Raw genomic sequence first — 19,795 nt, forward strand, 5'->3', positions numbered from 1 at the left:
AATCTGAGTTTTCCCCATAATAGTTCTTGAATACTACTACACTATAAAATGATCATGTTGGTTCTTCTCAAGCTATTTCTTGCAGTAAAAAGGTAAAGGTTTTTCCCTGACATTAAGTTTAGTTGTGTTTGACTCTGGGGGTTGGTGCTCATATCAATTTCTAAACTGAAGAGCCGGTGCTGTCCATAAACACCTCCAAGGTAATATGGCCAGCATGACTGCATGGAGTGCCGTTACCTGCCTGCCGGAGTGGCACCTATTGACATTTGGACATTTGCATGTTTTCAAACTGCTAGGAGCCCCGATGGCGAAGCACTGAGCTGCTGAACTTGCAGATCGAAAGGTCCCAGGTTCAAACCCCGGGAGCAGCGGGAACGCTCGCTGTTAGCTCCAGCTTCTGCCAACCTAGCAGTTCGAAAACATGCCAATGTGAGTAGATCAATAGATACTGCTCCGGCGGGAAGGTAACGGTACTCCATACGGTCATGCTGGCCACATGACCTTGGAGGTGTCTACGGACAACGCCGGCTCTTCGGCTTAGAAATGGAGATGAGCACCAACCCCCAGAGTCAGACATGACTGGACTTAACGTCAGGGGAAACCTTTACTTTTTTAGGTTGGCAAAAGCTGGGGCTAACAGAGGGAGTTCACCCTGCTCCCCAGTATTGAACCACCGATCTTTCGGTCAACAAGTTTAGCAGCTCAGTGGTTTAACCTGCTGCTCCACCCATCTCTATAAAATCATTATTTTATGTTTTCCATTTATATAAAATCAACATGGCAAGATATGACAAGCAAACTCTTTGCCAATCAACATAGTATTCATTTTTACAGGATTCTGGTATCTAATGCACTTCAAAATGCATTTGAGTTGTTGGGTTAAAATCACATGCATCATACTGCCCATCTACACTGCAACATGATGCAAGATAGTGATCACATTAGTCAGGAGCATTCAAATTATGCATCAGGCAGATGCAATGTAACCTGGGATAAACTTTTTACTGTGGATTTATCCAAAGGTTTTCTTTTTTTTAAAAAAACAACACCAGCAAGTGGCTAGATCTTCCTTTGCCGATGGAAGTTTCCACAGTCATGCCATGTCATGATCCCTGTGATTAGGCAACCTGGAAAGGTGAGATGGCAGTGCCAACCTTCCCTTCCTGCACCCCATTTTGCTCCAAACCCCTTGCATCATTTGTGAGCACTGTGGGGCTACAGGGAAGCCTCCTGCATAGGTAAACATGCTGTGCCTTTGTTTTGGAGGATGAAACAAGCACAGGGAAGGAAGGGTGGTGCTGGCCATACTCACTTGTGCCAACAGTGCATCAGCAGGTGCATGGTGGGTATATCTTGCAACCACCTCCCCTCTAGCAAGGTGGTGCTCCACCCCCCACCCCCCCGGTGTTTCTGCAAAATGCAGCACAAACTGGTATTTTTAATGTTAGCTTGTGTCTCCTTCTGGTTGGTAGATGAAACACATCAATAGGGTTTTTGGTCTTAAAGAATAAATTGTATTATCAGAAAGAAAGGATTGTTGTATGTCTTTTGGGCTGTCTAGCCATGTTCCAGAAGTATTCTCTCCTGATGTTTCGCCCACATCAACGTCAGGAGAGAATAATTCTGGAACATGGCCACACAGCCCAAAAGACATACAACAACCCTGTGATCCCGGCCATGAAAGCCTTTGACAACAGAAAGAAAGGATCTCATTCAAAATGGTAACACATAATACTTGCAGTCTGGATAACTACACTGGGGTGGTGTAGCAAATCATAGAATCATAGAATCGTAGAGTTGGAAGAGACCTCACGGGCCATCCAGTCCAACCCCCTGCAAGGAGCAGGAAAATCTCATTCAAAGCACCCCCGACAGATGGCCATCCAGCCTCTGCTTAAAAGCCTCCTAAGAAGGAGTCTCCACCACAGTCCGGGGTAGAGAGTTCCACTGCCGAACAGCTCTCACAGTGAGAAAGTTCTTCCTCATGTTCAATCTCCTTTCCTGTAGTTTGAAGCCATTGTTCCGCGTTCTAGTCTGCAGGGCAGCAGAAAACAAGCTTGCTCCATCCTCCCTATGACTTCCCTTCATGTATTTGTACATGGCTATCATGTCTCCTCTTAGCCTTCTCTTCTGCAGGCTAAACATACCCAGCTCTTTAAGCCGCTCTTCATACGGTTTGTTCTCCAGACCCTTGATCATTTTAGTTGCCCTCCTCTGGACGCTTTCCAGCTTGTCAACATCTCCCTTCAACTGTGGTGCCCAGAATTAGACACAGTATTCCAGGTGTGGCCTGACCAAGGCAGAATAGAGGGGAAGCATGACTTCCCTGGATCTAGATGCTATACCCCTATCTAGATGCTATATCCCTAAATGTGGAATTAGATATTATCTTGGAAAACAACATTCATACAAGTACTGAAGTAGAAGAGAACCAGTGAGGTATGGTAGTTCCAGGATAAGACTAGAACATTGGAAGACCATGGTTCAAATCCCTACAAGGCCATGGAAACTTTCTGAGTGGCTTTGGGAAAGTCACACACTCTCATACTCAAAGAAAGGCAAGGTCAACTCCACCTATGAAAAAAAATCTAACATTAAAACCCTATGTAAGTTTGTCTTGAGGTCACCATTAGTCAGAAGTTACTGGAAGGCACACAACAACATCAAATTGTAGCATAGAAGTATTACTCTTAATTATTTTACTTAAATTCATACTTCTGCAGCAATAATAAATATAAATTACTCTATATTTCATATTTTAAAATCTGCAATTTTGCACTTACTGCTATCATACTCATAACGTGTTGCTTTTTTAAATAAGAAAAAGCTTCTGTTCTTAGCTTAAATCTGAAAATCCTTTTGTGATTTTTTAAAAGGCTCTTTGATGAATAATTTTTGATGATTCCACAATCCCATGGGAACAATGAAAAATAAATTTGAATATTGTTTACTTCATGTAAAGCGTGTATTGAACTAATGTTATTGCTGTGAAATCAAAACATAATGTACAGGAGTCAAAACATTTTTGAAAACATTATGTGAGATTTCGGCTCTGTTTTTTTTCTTCCCTTTATGGGATGCTGCTGAAGACAGAACCATCTATGCATGCTGTGATGAAAGGAGGAGCCCACAATTCTGCATCTTATATCAGAGTAGGGCTGTCTGGGATACATAGTCCCAGCTCAGCCTCTTACTCCTATAGTTGAGCCACTATTCCACCTGAGTCAGTCCAGGCTGCAGCTGGTTGCTTTTGATCATGGCCCTGTAACAGGATTGGCATGTTACAAAAAGGTGGCCTTGCATGTGATGCAAATGCACCTGGTCTCTTCTCCATGAAGGTTATCAAAAGCAGCCTCACACCCACATCACCTTGAGCTGTGTGTCTGGAGTGGCATTATTGACCGACAACAGAATAATGAGAACAGACCAAAGAAGTGTGTTAAATAATGCTAATCTATTTAAGCTATGTTGAATGTGGAAAGGAGTGATTGGAAAGAACACCTAAACACAGCCAAGTTTCACCCTTGACTTCCTCCTCAGTTTTCCTATGGGCAAATCATCTGAGTCCTAAGAACAACCCAATAGCTGTTTTGGCCATCTATTGCAAAGCAGACCTAAGGTGCCTCCTTTTAGCCAAAAGCTGCAGGACTTACACTAAAGACAAAGTGCTCAGATTCAGCCTAAGAATATTCTACTTCCTCCTCACCAAGTCACAGAATCTAAAGAGGTCCTCTTCATCCCATTAAACACATCTGGGCATCCCCTGGGCAACATCTTTGTAGACAGCCAATTCTCTCACATCAGAAGCAACTTGCAGTATATTCTCAATTCACTTCTGACATGATTTAAAAAAACAACAACTAAATTTGGTGAGGCAAAATACCTCCCCACGTCAAGAACCAACTACCCACCTTTCAGTTAATATTTTGCTGATCCTATCCCCAATGACACTTTTTAGTCCAACCAGTATTTATAATTCTAGGCCCAAAGACCTAGAATTGACCTTTTAGAGCAAACTCTACGTGGCTCTCTGTGGAATGCTTCCCCACACAGCTCCCTCTCCCCCAACCCCAAAAAATAAACATGACTGCAAAAAAGGAACCTCAAACCCTATCAGGCTTACAGAAAAATGCACTCAAGTGGCTAGACTGACAAACTTACCATTTAGCCGAATATACTTAAGAAACATCTCCAATAGATCTAGTAAGGTGACACATGTGACAAGAAGGAAAAGCTTTTAATAACATAATGGACTAACTAAACTAACCCCTCCAGACCATCTGCTGATCATCCCACCTTTCCATGAAACTCATCTCATTATCTACCATGAGTGTAAAATCAAGTGGCAAATTGAGAAGTAAGCATTTTCAAAATGTGTGCTGATAAACCCCACAGCCACAATCAAATATGCAAAAGTTATGATGTTGAACACAGCCACCCACTCTTTCTCACTGTCTCCAAAACGGAAGGTGCAAAGGATACAAAGAAGATAATAGTGCTCATGGTTATATAAGCAGTGCCATCTGACAATAGACCTCATCACATGAGGTCCTTGATGTGAGGGACAGAGGGGGAATCATAGGGTCAGTGGGGCAAATCATAAGACAGCAGGGTGAATCTGTTGCCCAGAGCCCACATCATCTGTTTCTCCATCACCTGCCGGAAAGCATACCTTTCTGACATGCTCCCATGCTGTTCATAGCATTTTCTATCTGAACATGGGTAGTCTCCCAAATTCAGAGTTCCCTGTCCTAGAACAATTCACCAACACAGCCAGCATGGAGCCCGGCCAGAAGTAGCTATATGTTATGTGATAAGATCCGGCAGGCTCTGTACTGTCTACTTTGATGTTCTACCATGGGAAATTTTCCAAATGTGATAATGTCCAAAATGGGGAAGGTCATATGACCACAATGCCATTGTACATGCCACAATTTTCAGGATTCTTTGTATTTATTCCTGCATGCTTCCCATGGAGCTTGTTTGCATTATGCTAGCAATATTCTACTGAATACTTAATGGAACTTGTCTGAGACCTATTGAAGCTTTATGAGGAACAAGCTTTTATATTTGAAGTTGGATATGTTTTGTGCTTCACTTTATCTTAGGAATCACATTTTATCCTGTGGGATATAGTCCATGTATTGCACATGCTTTTTATCTCCCTATTCCATCTGTCAGTTTTCACACTACAGTGGAAAATCATTTTTTCCCTTTAGCTGTTTATCAATAATGCATTCAATGCATATCAAGCATGCTTAGAAATCATAATGTACATATTTGTCAAAATTTTCTAGATACATGTATTAAAGTCACAGCAAGCTGTTTTGTTAAATCCTGGAGTTGGACAGGTTATATACAGTTTAAACAAGCTAGGCAAGAGGATTTAGATAGGAATAAAACTCCCCCCAAGCCAAGCTATACTTTAGTCTGTCCTCCACATTCAGTGGGGTGAAAACAGTGGTTCCCAACCTTTTTTTGACCAGGGCTCACTTGACCAGGACCCACTTTATTCAGGGCCCACTTGACCAGAGACTACTTTACCAGGGATCACTTTGACGAGAGACCACTTGACAGTGATCACTTTGACCAGGGTCCACTCTCCAACATTAGTACCAAAAGGGTTACAAATCAGTTTTTGGTCAACATTAGAAAGAAAATTCCCACCAGTGCCGGGAAATACATTCAAAACTGCACAGTTCATTGATTTTAAAAAAGAAGGCATGAAAGGAGAGAAAGTGGAAAGTTATGACTTTGTATCCAGAGGTCTTCTTTATCTGCCAACTTGAAGTTGCAATGATATCTCCTTGGATACAAAGAAGTTCAGAGGACTGAAGGATATCACAGTATCCCCATGATCAGACATCACTGTCCCAAAGTAGCCACAGGGGCACTTTTAGCTTACTGCATAATTGAAAACATTTTGAACACAATTTCAGCATGGTTTTAGCAACCTAAAATTGAGTCCCCTTATTTGTTGAAAAGAATTCCTTCAGTGGTATATTGATTTGCAGTGAGTTTAGAATGATGTTGTATGATGGTAAATGTTTTTGTTCATGTCTAGGGAACCTCAAATGCACACTACAAGCCATGTGTGATAATGAGCTAAGCTTATTGTTTTTCTCTGCTAGCTCAAACATAGATAATATTTTAATTTAATGCAAACTATTTTAACTTAGTGCACACATTTCAGGATATGATTTGAATGGGGAAACTGCACTCCAAAGTTCAGGGAATTACAAAAAAAACCATGGTTGAGATAGAAAAAGAAAAAGAGGAGGAGGAGGAGGAGGAGGAGGAGGAGGAGGAGGAGGAGGAGGAGGAGGAGGAAAATGCCTGGAAACATGTTGAAGTCCTCCTGCCCCCAACCTTCCCATCATGAGAGAAGAAAAACAAGTTAGTCCTGAAGCTGTTATGATTTCCCTTCCACTTTTGCTTGCTGCAAACCCAGCAGGAATTATACCATGAACCAGTGCAAAGGCACATTTTTGTAATGGAGGAATTTCAGCTGCATGAAGCCTTTAGGGTCACTCCTGCAATATTTATGTTTTCATTATCTTTCAAAGGCACATGGTGTACAAAGTTCTGTTCAGATTCTCAAGATATACCATGATGTAATAAGCATTGATGAGATCAATCGTGAGGATTTTTTTTAGCAAATACGTCATTTAAACATTACTATAGCAATCCCTATGGAAATGCTTTTAATTATTTCTACAGTCACTCACAAATATGTTATAGGATTTTTCCCAGTTTCTGACATCCCTAAAGCAAAGCAGAGTGAACTGGGCTTAGAAACATAATAATATGTTTTCAAAGTGGGTGTAAAGTATTCCCAACAGGGGGACAGTTATCTTTCAAGCCAAATGTGACTTCCTACTAGCTGGCACAATTTTTCAGAAGGGGGAATGGCTGTCCCTTTAAGCCGCCTAGTCAGAGTTTTCAGCAAGATTTCTCATGAATATGGGAATCAGCTGATAGTGGAAACCAAACATGTTTTCCTTCCTATTGGAAGAAGTCCACAACATACCCCAGTTCTCAGTAATTTGTCACTAAGAAAAATCATTGAGCTGTTGCACTGTATTTTGCCATTTAACTTTCTTGCTTCCTTTAGCTAACATTTCTTTTTAAACTCTGGGGAAACTAAAAGAGCTGAAAAAAATCCCTAACGAAGCACAACGAGCAATGTCAGGAAGCCCCCCTGTGTCGTGAGAAGGGCTCCTTCATACATTGTACCCTCAATGGATTCTAGGTGTTTAGAAATGGGGGGGGGTCCAAAAAAAACCAAGAGAAATGCTGCAAGAATTTTTCAATCAAATATACAATTGGAGCCTGAATTATTTTGTTGTTGGGAATGTCGAATAAACAAACAAAATCATTAAATTACAAAGTATTGCACTACATAATAGCAACAAGGATGGTTGTTGTATGTTTTCTGGGCTGTTTGGCCATGTTACAGAAGTATTATCTCCCAACTTTCCACCCACATCTATGGCAGGCATCCTCAGAGGTTGTGAGGTACCTCACAACCTCACAATCTCTGAGGATGCCTGCCATAGATATGGGCGAAACGTCAGGAGAGAATAATTATGGAACATGGCCATACAGCCCAGAAAACATACAACAACCCTGTGATCCTGGCCATGAAAGCCTTCGACAACACGTAGCAACAAAGATATTATATGCAGAAGAAGACAGACCTCCCAACAATAGATGAATTGATGGTTAAAGTTTTTAAAATAGCAGTAATTGACCACTTAGCAATAATGAACAAAGAAAAAATGCACAAAAAAAATCAAGGACTGGGAGCCATTTTTAAACGGTTCTTAAAGGGAAAAGTTTTCATAGAAGGCTTCATAATTTAATCTGTTAGAATCTGTGTAGGGAATTTATAAATAATAACTATCAGGCCAGAAGGAATAATAGAAAAGCAATGTAATACGAAGGAAGAACAGAATTATATATTAATGTCTCCAACCCAAGGGAAGGAAAATCACCAAAATGGGGAGGGTGGGAGGAGGGTAGGTATAGCCAAATATAAATATTGTATAGATGTTAGGTAGTATTGTATTGGTTTATGCATATAGATTTGTTTCCTTGTTTTTTATGAATACTTAAATTGAAAATAGAAAACAGTTAAAAAAATAGTAGGTCAATAAGAAACAAAACAATACTTAGACAGCAAGTCTTACTGTCTAAGACAGTGATTTTCATCCTGTGGATCCCCAGGTGTTTTGGCCTACAACTCCCAGACATCCCAGGCAGTTTATTGGCTGTTAGGATTTCTGGGAGTTGACAGCCAAGACATCTGGGGACCCACAGGTTGAGAACTACTGGTATAAAAAAAGGCACAAAATGAAAAATGGAGGTGAGGGGATGAAACAAGTGTGACACTCCATTTGTTTATGGAATGACTGAAAATTCATTAAAACAAATAATAATAATAATAATAATAATAATAATAATAATAATAATAATAATACATTGGGGGCAGCATAGGTGAAAGTCCTATGTCTATTCAGCGTGTTGTATCAGCATCTGCAGTTTTTAAGCTATATTTTGGTGTGTGACTGAGCAAGAAAATATTTTAACAAAACATGTTAACATGCCAACTGTTGTTATCAACTGCAATTTATTAATAACCTGTTCAAAATATTTAGGATTAATAATAAATAATTAGACAAAATAAAAATGAATTAAAAATTCATTATTTGCTCCTCTGGGGTATTTCCTCTTTATTTGAAAATAGTTCTATCTCCTTTGAAGGTGATGTCAAATTATTTGTGAAATCTTATATCTCTTTAATAAAATAGGTAAGTTTTTCTGCATTCTTTTCCTTCTGCCTGGAATAATCAGCAACACCACCATCCTATCTTCTAAAATCTTCCCTCCTGGTCTCTTTTTCATAAAATTTTCTGACTATCCAACATGTAATAAATAGGATTTAGAAAATTAGTAGGATTAAATGAGTTAACAATGCTAACCTGAATATCTTATATTGCTAGGAGTATAACTAAATCTTCAGGGTTTTTTTTTTTCGTGTCAGGAGCAACCGGAGTTGCTTCTGGAGTGAGAGAATTGGCCGTCTGTAAGGACGTTGCCCAGGGGACCCCCGGATGTTTTGATGTTTTACCATCCTTGTGGGAGGCTTCTCTCATGTCCCCGCATGGAGCTGGAGCTGATAGAGGGAGCTCATCCATGCTCTCCCCGGGTGGGATTTGAACCTGGCAGCCTTCAGGTCAGCAACCCAACCTTCAAGTCACGAGGCTTTTATCCCCTAGGCCACCGGAGGCTCCATATCTTCAGTATAGCCTAGCACAAGTTGTTTCCAGAAAGATGTTGTATATATTGATTTCAGTAAAGTTCATGGGAGATAGGACAGAATATGTCAAAAAGTTGGTGGTAACTCAGACAAATATAAGCTTCTACAAATTTAGGTATTGGGGGAGGGGGCTAACCTTATAGTCAGCACAAACCACACTCAAATTTATTGTCTCCCGTGCAGCCAGGGTTCACATTAGCCTATGGATCTGTTTATCTGCTTGTTGGTTTTTTTGTTGTTTTCATTGAGTATAAAAATGACTCACACTTTTCAATTTCTGGTTAGAAAAGTAGAACACAATTAATCCTGATAAGGAACTGGAAAATATAGATTTTTAGACATATATTGTATGCACATTAGAAGCACTGAAATGTAGAAAAATCATGCACAAAGAAGGTGCAGGGAGTCTGTGTAAATGTACAAGCTGGCAGGACAGGGAGAAGGGGGGCTGTTATTTATACTTACATTCCATTAAAGGGAGAGTGGACCTCTGACAGATCAAAAGTAGGCCTCTTGACAGATCTCTCTTAGTAACTTGCTACAGGCTTTTAGAGGGCTTAGATAGGAAAATGGTGATACGTGCATATTTATGCCCATGTATATAAACATGTGAAGTGACGTACTGATGACGAGATGTATGTAGAAGCATGTTCTTTGTCTGAAAATGTATAAAAGGCAATGTCAACGCCTTTATCCTCGCTCTGGTTTGCTTTTGGATGAAAGTCCACCCCAGAGTCTTCAGCTGAAAATAAAATCCTTTTCAGCCTCAACGAAAGGGTCATTCTTGGTGTTATCTCTCCTATCATCTACAACAATCCCACTCATAACAGAGGCCCATAGCTGTGGCTTTGTGATGAAGCCAACAAAGTAGCTAAAGAAAAAAATGCCCAATGGTCTTACATTTCTAACAATTTTCTTCAAAAACTTGACCAGTATTTCAAAGTGTGAAAATCACTAATGGCTTCAGTGCATACAGATACAAGTAGAACTTTTGGCAGTGGTAGGCTCAATTGTCCAACTGTTCCAGATGGCTTGGACAGCCTGCCTTTAATTTGCTAAGCTGACTATATTCTTAGTGCTTTTGTTCACCATTATGAAGTTCCAGGAATGGTCAGGGAAGGTTAAAAAACAAAACAAAACACAAATAGAACATAAAACAAGGAATAAACTCTATTTTTAAATCAAATAAATGACACAGCATGTGGATTGTGTTTTATGTCTCTTTTGACCAGTTCTTACACTTCTTCCTGAAATGCTTTAGAACTCTTCCAAGTTGTTGGTACATCAAGAAAAATAGCAATTATATCCCAATGGGAAGGGAAATTGAATTTAGTTCTCCTTCTGCACTAACAGTGATTTGGGTAAACAATAGTTTCAGAACTGGAAAAATATGGAGAAGGGGAAGATAGTTTTTAAGAGATTTTATAGCTCCTAAGATGGAAAAGAGCAGATAATTTTGTACTGTTATTGTAAAATCAGGACCATCATAGGCCCTTGAGAAAACTGGCGCATTAGGCCCTTACTAGACAAGAATGAAAATGCAAATTATCAATCAAATACATCTATGTTTACTGATACCTTCAACAAAACCAGTGTTTTGATGTCCAAAACATGCTGGACAACAAAGATTAATCAATACAAACATTTCTATTTTTCCTTCATAGCTCTATCCTATTTTGTTTAGATTATATTCCATTACTGGTTAAAGCATTTTAAAAAATTCATAGACACATAAGTCTGCAGGGTTTTTTCCTCACTTCACTTTCTTACACTTGCTCTAAGCCTTCACCACACAAATAAAATTCTTGAAACACAAACAACAGAGGTTTTGCTTCCATTAATGGAAACACACACTGTCAGTGATTGTTGTACCCAGCCATTAATTGCCTCCCATGAATCTGTTACAGTATTCAGTTTCCATAACTTTAGAAGCAATAAAAACAGTAAAATTTTCTCTTGCAAATGCAGACATGCCAACTCTCCAGGACAAGTTGTATTTTTTCTCCTTTTCCTGAGTTAGTGGGAGGTTTGAATGTTGAAACATGTGATTAGTATTAAATTCCAGTTTGTGAGTAGATTAGGATGGGGGCCCTATGCTCATGGGCCACCCAGGCAATTGCTAAGCATGCCCATGAACTGAGACAGAACTGGTTAAAATGGGGAAAATAGATGAACCTCTAAAACCTTGTTCACCAATTTTGTCCTAGACACCACAATAATTTCAATGAAGATTTTGTTATGGTCTTTCAAGATGAAAAACATTGCTGCATTTAACATGTCCTAACATATTTTTTTTACATCCAATGATTGCCAAATGAGAATCTTATTACTTCAGTAGAATAAAGATCAAACCAATTGCTTTGAAATAATTCCCAAATGATTTAATTAGCATTGCATTTTAAAATAGTCTAGACTTCTAAGTTGCTAAACTCTTATTCTGACAGAAAAATGAAAATTAGAAGGTTTTTTCCCAAGTTACCAACCGTGGAAGGCTGCTATTGTGCATCTGACAAAATCCCAGTTCTGCCCTTCAACTGAGGACATTCATTTTCTCATTTAAAGATAGCCAATTAGTTCCAAATAATGGAGTTCCATCTGCAACTTACACCCACGATAGCAAGCAGGATAGGTAAAAACCCTTAACATTTGAGCCCAAACATTAAGTAATGTACTGACATATTTGTGTCTCCACTTTATTAGAAATGCAAAAGGGGAAAATAGTCAGAAGGGTTGAACATAAAGGCCAAAATGCTATTGATCATATAGATTCATGCAATTTGGGAGCACATATTGGACATTGTAGAAGGATATATCAGACAAGTCCTTGTGCTATCTCAATGGGCTCATCTACAAGGGCATGGAAATCCTGAGTAAACTCCTGGCTGTCTTCACAACATATCACCACTTCTGGGGAATATTGTGGGTTATATGTGTTAATCCGGCTCTGTCTCCACACAAAATTGGGGGATGCTCCAGTATGGATAGCATCCCAGTTCAAATAATCCCATAAATTTGGGGCATTATGGTCATCTGGATCGGGTATGGTTTGGATTGGTCTGCTCTTTATTTATTTATTACAGTATTTCTACCCCGCCCTTCTCATCCTTACGGGGACTCAGGGTGGCTTACAATATAAAACACATATATAAACAGTTATAGTAATATTTCAATTCAAATTAAAATCTGTATGGGATACTGCTAACATCATCTTATCAACATTGCAAGGAAAAGGGAATGGTTTGTATCTATCTCACCACTGTTTAATTTTTCAATCAATTGCAAAGCTCTGTGCAAACTTCTGTCCATCAAGGGTGTCCTGTTCTGACATCAGTAGAGATGCCTTGTGAACAGAAAAAAAATGGGAAGATTCTTTCTCTCCTTCTTCCTGGTTATATGGGCACTTCTGCCCACAAAAGTGAAGAGCTCACGGTGCAGATGAACCTACACAGCAAGCACAGAAGTACAGTAGAGTCTCACTTATCCAACATAAACGGGCTGGCAGAATGTTGGATAAGTGAATATGTTGGATAATAAGGAGGGATTAAGGAAAAGCCTATTAAACATCAAATTACATTATGTTTTTACAAATTAAGCACCAAAACATCATGTTTTACAATAAATTTGACAGAAAAGGCAGTTCAATACACAGCAATGTATTAATTACTGTATATACGTATGTAGTAATTACTGTATATACGTATTTAGCCCCAAAATATCACAATGTATTGAAAAGATTGACTACAAAAACATTGACTACTAAAAGGCAGACTGCATTGGATAATCCAGAACATTGGATAAGTGAATGTTGGATAAGTGAGACTCTACTGTACTGGCTAGTTGAACTAAAAAGATATAGAAAAATTCCAGCATATCTGTGCAACAAGGTAGCAGAAATCATGGTTTGGGCAACCACGTGATTTACTAAAAAAAACAATTTCCGAAATGAATTATACAACTGACCACCCTCTCCCCCTTTTCGAAAGGTCAGGGACACAGGGGCTGGGCTGTGGCACAGCTGGTTAGTAGCCAGCTGCAATACATCACTACTGAACTGAGAAGTCATGAGTTCGAAGCCCGAGTCGGATTGAGTGACTGACCATTAAATAGCTCCAGCTCGTTGTTTACCTAAGTAACCTGAAAAACAGTTGCATCTGTCAAGTAGGAAATTTAGGGACCACTTATGTGGGGAGACTAATTTAACTAATTTTCGTCACTATAAAAATGTCCAGCACCATGCATGCCGGAAGATGAAGAAGGACTCAGTGTCGCAGTGGATGATGAAGCAGCAGCTCCTCCTGTGGCTGGTATCGAGCATACCCTCATGAAGCCAGAAGCTGGAAATGTTAAATAGCCTCTTTGTCTCTGTGTGTCGTATGTCTATGGCATTGAATGTTTGCCATGTATATGTACATTCTGATCCACCCTGAGTCCCCTTCAGGGTGAGAAGGGCAGAATATAACTACTGTAAATAAGTAATAAATAAATACATTCTTACATAAACTGAGAGAACATTTCTAAAACAATCTCAAGGTCTGCCGAAATGACCCCTAAAGAGAACATATTTATCAAAGGCACAAATAATCATATTTGCAAATGTTAAGTTCACAAATGTGGAAAAACAACTTCAATTCTCAAATGCAGTAACAACAGTAGTATTAATACACACAGTAAACAAAACTGAAATTTCTCAATTCTGTGTGCAAGCGTGAAACTACCTAGGATTTAGGTCCCTTTTTGTTTCTAATGCACAGATGCTTTACTCCTATGGAATCATACATCTGACAAGAACTGATAAGCTTTTATCACAATATTTCCACCTTCTCTTCCTCTCAATGGTTGGCTTCCAATGAGCATCAGAACATTCACAATGTAATGAAGCCATATTGGGAAGTAAGATCTTACCTATTACTGTGTCTATGGTGTTTGTCACAGAAGCTCAACAATCAACAGGTAAAATCATTGACAGGACAAGCTTTTTCAATTAATGAAAAAACTTATATGTTTTGTCGTTAAGGTCAGTTCCTCTTGATCCCATTTATTGTGCAACCTTTTTTTTCTCTCTCTCTCTCTAGCTAGAAAGGGAAATCAGGAACAGAAAAATGAAAAACCATAAGTATAAGACTTTCTAAATTGTCTTTTGTCATTTGGTGTTGATTTTTTTTTTTGGGAACACATTTAACTCCTGTTATTTCAGAAAACTAAACCATTTTCAAAACCAACATGCTCATTTTATTCCTAGAGTATTTATTGTAGTCTAAAGGGTAAAGAAGAATTGAAATAGGTTTCTACAAAGCCAGGGTATCATCTTCTCTTCCTATAGCTTGTTATTTCTGTAGTAGAAATGCTGCTTTTATTCAAACTGCCAAACTCTCACACCCATAAACTGCTTCTATGCACTTTAGTATTAATGGTCAACATTATTTTAAATGTTTGTGTGTTTCATAAACCTGTAACCTTCTGTCTGACAAATGCTAAGTAGAAGAGTGCAGTGAAATGCACAGTATTATTTCCCACAACGGCCTGATCTTATAAGCATCTCCCGCAAAATGGAACGTCCATTGTGGCATGTAATTTATCAGGCCCTTATTCTATGGGCCCTCTTGTATGCAAAAAGCAGATTGGATACATTGTTATTGCTGAGCCCCAAGAACTCTACAGATGACCTTGTGAAGCTTTCATTCACATAATGTCATCTATGTGGCACCAGATGCAAAGGAGCACATAGAACAACTAGACTTTACCTCCTGCACAAGTTTCTGATCTATGCAATGACTATACTTGCCTGATCACTATTCTTACATTGCATTTTCACTGTAGAATCAATGCAGTTTGGCTCCCTCTTGACTGCCATGGCTCAATGAAATGAAATCATGAGAATTAGGGGTCTGCATGATTCCATTAGGTGATTTAGGGAAATTTGGCAACCTGGCAGCCAGATTGCCAAAAACAGACCAGGAGGGAGTCAGACAAAGCCTCAGGCAGAACAAATCACGAGCAGTCAGATCTCTTAGCTAATGGGGGCGATGGGTTGAATGGCCTTCTACCTGAGGCAGAGGCATATGAGCAGCCTCACAAATCAGGCAACAACAGGTACCTGGTTGTGGTGGCTCCTCCTCTTCTTTCTTCCCTATCCCTTCCCAAAGCCACCCCCCCCCCCCCTTGGTGGAGTGTCTGCTTGAGGCAAATAAGGCCAGAAAGAGAGAGGAGGGAGGAGAGGTCCCTGCCACAAACATGCTTTCCCAGCAACACTCTGTGCAGCATAAACACTGAAGAAGCCGTGAAAGGCTTCCAGGATCACAGGATTGTTGTATGTTTTCCAGCCTGTATGGCCATATTCTAGAAGTATTCTCTCCTGACGTTTCACCCACATCTATGGCAGGCATCCTCACAACCTCTGAGGATGCCTGCCAGATATATGGGCAAAACATCAGGAGAGAATACTTCTAGAACATGGCCATACAGCCCGGAAAACATACAACAACCCAATTGAAGAAGCCTCTGCATTTCCTCCCGGGACAGGATGGGAATTGAGTTTTTTTTCTCTATCTCTGTTTCTCATATTTCTCAGAGACCTGGTTGACTGTGTTCATTCTCCTCCCCTCTTGTGGCACACATTGGTTGGGACATCAGTGTGTGTGGTTTTAAAAAAATGTTATGGTAAAAACATTATTTTTTTTCCAAAAATCAGTGGATTGGTAAAACATTCTCAAACTTGACAGGCTTGCAGTTGTAAATGTGGCCTACAACTTAGGCAAGTTTCATTTCAATAGGCCTAACAATGACAGAGAAATGAGCCTCTACATTTTCCCCATCAGTGCTAATAAACCAAATCTTACTGGACCAAAAACAGCACCCACCTCCAGATTTCGGGAGTTTGCTAGTACATGGAATTGCTGGTGGGGGGAGAGCTAAAAATGGGACTGAAAACAGCACTTTTCTTTACCAAGTCTCACAACCATAAAGAGAACTATAGTGTTACAAGGTTTTCAGATCTCTGGTGCTTCACCAGATGACAACTCCCAGGAATCAATAGTATTGACCTATGACAGTTAAAGTGAAGTCAAACTGCACTGACTTTATTGCGGAGATGCACCCTTAATTTCTTGTCAGCTCTCATAATACGTTAACATCTCCACACCTTCCAACAAATCCCCTAACAGAGTAAATCCTCAAAGTGAGCAATCGCGAAGATGGAAATATCCACATTTAACCTAGCAACTTGATGTTTGTTGACTGTATTGTCTGGAGGGAAATATGCAGGGAAAGCAATGACTGATCTTAGTTAAAAAAAAAAAGAGAGAGAGAGAAGAAGGAAGCTTCAGCAATGTAGACTGGTGGAAGCAACAAGGATCTTTTCACTCAGTCCTATAAATCCATATGCCAAACAGGGAATATATGTGAGAACTACCAACACTCAGACAAATGATGGGCTTCAGGATGGCATTTGCAATATCGAGCATAAATCCCTTTGGACTTTCTTAGAAAAATGCAGATTCATAATCTACCACTACCAACAAGAAGAGCAAATTAATCGAGGATTCTCTTGACTAGAAAAGAATTTTAAGAAGGAGAATAAACTAATAAAATTTACTTTTAAAAAATCCCATATTCTCCAGTGTCTAAGAGTTAGGAGGTTTCAGATTAGGCTCCAATGATATCAATTTGAAGCACCTAAATAAAGCCTAGCTACAAGTGATTTCAGCACTATTGCAGCAAAGCACATCCAGAAGCAGATGATTGAAAACTTATGCAAGATGAAAAGTATATTTTGCCCAGAATGTATGACCTTTGTAGTTTGGGATATTTATATGATTTCTGAAACATGTAAAGATCCTTAAGCTTTGCTCAAACATTCATATTTCACACCTTGTACTGTCACAGGATACTGCATCATTTTGTTCAGAAGGAAAGAGAGATGTTATGACTGTATACAGACTAACAAAGAAGGGATCATCCTTGCAGAAAAGGATTGCCCCTATCAGTGTAATTTCTTGTCTATAGGTGTTTCTACACTGTTGAATATATGCAATTTGATTCTGCTGCAAACATTATGACTGAATGCTAGAGATTCATGAGAGTTGTAGATGTACAAGGTCTTCAGCTTTCTTGCCAAAGAGTTCTCCTACCTCAGCAAACAACATATTCCAGTATTGTCAGTTAAAGCAATGCCAAACTGTATTGTTGCTGTAGTGTAGATGCAACTCTTAACACATTGTTTGCCAGTTGAACAATGATGCTCAGGGAAGAAGAACACTCCCTAGGATATTCACTCACACCTAATAATTAAATCAGTATGCCATAGCTAGAGATTAATGGAAGCAAGTCCCTCACCCATGAACATGGGTGCTAGCTTAGGAATTTAGCAAGAGACACCTTTTGAGTCATGGTAACAAGCAGGGCAGTTGTATATTCAAGCAGTTGCATTCACATCACTCACAAAAATACAACCCTCTTGACAACAGTTTTTTAAACTTTTCCCTTTATAATTCTATAGGTTGTCTGGATGCTAACTAGAAAATGGATTTCCTGCCAACTTGATTCCACACCAATTAATGTTAAAGTATGTTCCTTTTTCTGTCAGTATTCAGTTTGTCATCACTTGTTATTGATTTTAAAAAGCAGCAGAACAGGACATTATTTTGAGTACAACTTTCCAACTACTATAAGATGAACTCTACCACAGTGAAGGTTCCAGCTACCTGAAACCATCATCAGATAATAGCTATGATTTGACTTCAATTAACTTTTTGTTATCTAGTGTACCACTTAAATTTAATTGTCAGCTTTGCTATGTTGCAGTTTTGTTCTACAAAATCCATATGTGTGTCTGCTAAGTCAACTTGGGAGTTAGCTTTTAAAAACTGTGAGCTATTCATTGAGTCTCAGCCACCCCTCTATTTGGGAAAGATGGAGAAAAATATTATCTTCACAAACCAGAAAGCTTGAAATTGGTACCTCTATTTGTGATCATTAAATTGTTACACAAGAGGCACACTAATAGTGAGAACCTTTTGAGTTTTCCAGAACTCTATATCAGGCAAAATTGATGATGGGAAAGAAAAAAAATGTGGAAAAAATGTTGCATTGTACTGATCATTGCATGTCTCTCTAGTTGTTAGATGGAGACTGCCAGCTTAGTAAAGAAAAGATCTAGTATGGAACAGTATCATCCCAACATCCTCCAGAAATTGAATGACAGGAGGCATTGGAATAATTGATTTTGCTTTTTGATCCATGAAACAAATATTTATTTATTAATGTTTTTATTCATTGTTTTAATTGTTTTTAAATTCTATTGTGTTGTGTCATGTCATTTAGCTGCCTTGGTCCCTATGGGGAGAAAGGTGGATTAAAAATGAAATAATAATAATAATAATAATAATAATAATAATAATAATAATAATTCTTTTTTGGCTGACACCTTCTATTTCTTTGTATTAATTATTATAGTCAATTTCCTTGTCCCTGTGCACAAGTCACTGAACATTCAAGTTTCTGATAGACTTGTGCATGGATTTGGAGTGGTCAGCTCCCTTCGGCCAATCTGGCTTGTTTGGCTTGGCCAAATGTCCGTAAATGGCCCAGCCATCACATTTTCCCATTCATAACGGGACCACTTTGCAGCTAATCATGGCTCCTCCTAGCGTATTCGGCATTACAGTTGCATCCTGGCTTCAGTGTATTTTTGGCTTGGCTTCTCGCTTGACCTCTCTCTTGAATCTTTTTTTTTAATTTCCCTTTATTTTCTTGATTCTTTTTATTTAGTGGGACTGATTGGGAGTTGGGAATGTGCAGGATGGGAGGGTAGGGTATGTGTGCACGTTTGGGGGCTTCGAGAGTCACCCTTTAAGCTTCTTTTTCTCCTCCCCTTCTCTCCTACAGAAAATGCCCCTATAAGATAATTATTATTAATAATAGTAATCTCAGCAAATAAAAAGAAAAGCTTAATTCTCAGAAATAACAACAACAACAACAACAACAACTTCATTCTTATTTCCCGCCCCATCTCCCCGAAGAGACTCGGGGTGGCTTACATGGAGACCAAGCCCAGTGGAACAAAATTTAAAATACAACACCATAAAATGCATGTATATTGCAAAACATAATCACATAAAAAACATGTAAACCATCATTAAAAACATAAACTCAACAGCAACTAATACCAGTAGCTGAGCCCAGTAGATATGGTCAGAGCTAAAAGGTGGGCCAGGGCTTGTGCAATATACTGTTGTGATGAGGCTGGTGATAAAATTCCAAGGCTAGATATTAAATAGGGCTTGAAAGGCCAAGTCAAAGTATTAAACCAATTAGTAAAAGACACAGTGGAAGAGCCACGTTTTCAGATCTTTCCGAAAGATGGCCAGGTAAGCGCTAATCTAAACAACTACCACCTAGTTACCTCTCCTGTGGGAAGTGGGAAGCCTCCTTAAAATACCTTGGAAAGCTGTATGCCGGGAGAGAGAGTGCACACCT

The 19,795-nt window shown here is 39.1% G+C and overlaps 1 protein-coding gene across 2 annotated transcripts in view; it reads right to left on the reverse strand.

Annotated features, from left to right (window-relative positions):
• cdh9 (cadherin 9) overlaps positions 1–19,795 on the reverse strand; it is a 165,369-nt gene that overhangs the window by 109,458 nt on the left and 36,116 nt on the right. The window lies entirely within an intron of this gene.

Source organism: Anolis carolinensis, chromosome 4 (assembly GCF_035594765.1).
Source record: "Anolis carolinensis isolate JA03-04 chromosome 4, rAnoCar3.1.pri, whole genome shotgun sequence".
Taxonomy (NCBI): Eukaryota; Metazoa; Chordata; class Lepidosauria; order Squamata; family Dactyloidae; genus Anolis; species Anolis carolinensis.